Source organism: Colossoma macropomum, unplaced genomic scaffold, assembly GCF_904425465.1.
Source record: "Colossoma macropomum unplaced genomic scaffold, Colossoma_macropomum, whole genome shotgun sequence".
NCBI lineage: Eukaryota > Metazoa > Chordata > Actinopteri > Characiformes > Serrasalmidae > Colossoma > Colossoma macropomum.
The window spans coordinates 8,295,845-8,298,254 of NW_023494794.1; positions in this window are offsets into that span (position 1 = coordinate 8,295,845).

Here is a 2,410-nt window from a genome sequence, read left to right on the forward strand (position 1 = left end):
TAAAGAGTGCAGCGCTGTTAGTAAACTGCTGTTAGAGTTTACTGTTCTTGTTGATGCTGATCTTGTTAAAATGCCTCTGTTTGTTTTTAGCATAAAAAACAAACAAAAAATAAATGATTATTTTAAATCATGGTGTAAGATTTATGTAGAAACATTGTGAGGACAAAAAATGAAATCTAAATAAAACATTTCTTTGTGGTTTGGCAAAACAAAAAGTCCTATGAAAAAGTTTAGGCACCCCCTGGTCAAATTATATGTTTTGCTGATTTTCATTTTGTTGAATGAGTGTTAATTTACTGGATTTAACATTCGGGAAAAATAAAGAAAGAAAACAAGAAAGAAAGAAAGAAAGAAAATGTGGCCGGTGCAAGAGTTGTGACATCATCAAATCAGATCATCAGACCACTCCTTCACTCCCTCACTCCCTCACTCCTTCACTCCCTCACTCACTCACTAACTCACTCACTCTGATAGTCTTCAGTTCAGTTTGTTGCTCAGATTGACTCACATCAGCACAGCTAACCACACCCTCTCACTCCAGAGCCGCACAGGATACATTCACTGCTTTTTTATAGAAAGGTTCATTCCTTCATTTATTCATTCATTCATGATGAAGAGCAGATTAAAATAAGAGCATTTAATAATGACACACTGTAGTGATGACCACATGTAAGAGTATTATGTCTCAGAAATAAACAGTAAACAGTCTAACCTGCTGCAGCTGCTGTTCATCACAACAATAATAACTTATATAAAGAGCTCATTTCGAACAGGCAGCAGCTCAAAGTGCTACGATGAAGCAGTTAAGCTTATTAAATAAATATTAAGTGAGTTTCAAGGTCCATCAGAGTCGAGAGTCCCTCCAACACACACAGTCGGCTCAGCTCCGTCCAGCTGGCGCGAGGAGGCGCGAGTGGATCAATACTGAGCTTCATTTCTAAGAGTCGACCTTCAGATCAAAGACTCAACACAGTAAACTGAATATCTGTGTTTTATTACACACAAAGTGGAAGAATTACTGTAGAGAATAAATGTGTAGGATTCTTCCATAGAGGGCGCTCATGAGGCAAACTATTTTTAATTATGTAAAATTATTATTTATTATTTTAGATTTTTAAAATTGCCTTTTCATTTTGCTTCATAATAATGAGGGGAGGTAATAATGAACGTGCAGGCTGTACATGTCGCCCTGATATTTGCTAATATTTGACACTGAATGTAAAAATGACAGTTTTTACGAAGGTTTTAATTGTAGGAAGTTTACAATAACACAATATAACCAACCGCCAGGGGGTGCAATTACACATTAAATAAAGCACAATCCATACAAAGTTCCAAAACCCTTTTGGTTTGCTTATTTTAATATTTTTTAAAATACTGCCACATTCATTAACACCATGCAGGAAATGTGTAAAGCTTGTATTTTTACGAGTGTTTTTACGAGTATATTTTATCTGTAGCTGATCTGCTTATATGATCGCAAAATGGCACTTTCACTAAAAAATCAGTCTGAAATGATTTTTAATTCACTGATTCTAATTCACTGTAAGAAATTTCCTCAGAGAGAAATTAATAGAGAGTCACAACGTTTTAAACGCAGCCAGCAGATGGCGCAACTTACAGACAAAAGTATTGGGACACCTACACATCACACCCACAGGAGCTTTAATGATCCCATTCTAAATCCTTAGGCGTTAATATGGAGTTGGTCCCCCTTTGCAGATGTAACAGCTTCCACTCTTCTGGGAAGCTTCTACAGGATTTTGGAGAGTCTGTGGGAATTTCAGTCCATTCATCCATTAGAGCGTTTGTGAGGTCAGACACTGATGTTGGACGAGAGGGTCTGGCTCACAATCTCTGTTCTAGATCATCCCAAAGGTGTTTGATGGGGTTGAGGTCAGGGCTCTGTGAGGGCCAGTCAAGTTCTTCCACACCAAACTGACCCAGTCAGGCCTTTATGGAGCTGCTTTGGTCACTGGGGCTCAGTCATGCTGGAGCAGGAAAGGTTCTTCCTCAAACTGTTCCACAAAGTTGGAAGTGTATAATTGTCCAGAATGTCTTGGTGCTGAGGCATTAAGATTTCCCTTCACTGGAATTGAGGGTTCTAGACTCACCCCTGAAAAACAGCCCCATATCATCATCCCTCCTCCACCAAACTGTACAGCTGCACAGTGCAGTCAGGCAGGTAACGTTCTCCTGGCATTCGCCAAACCCAGACCCGTCCATCAGACTGACAGATAGAGAAGCTGATTGGTCACTCCAGAGAACACGTTTCACTGCTCCAGAGTCCAGTGGCGGCGCTTTACTCCACTCGGTCCTACGCTTGGCTTTGTGCTTGGTGATGTAAGGCTGCATGCAGCTGCTCAGCCATGGAAACCCAGCCATGAAGCTCCCGGCTCAGTTTCTGTGC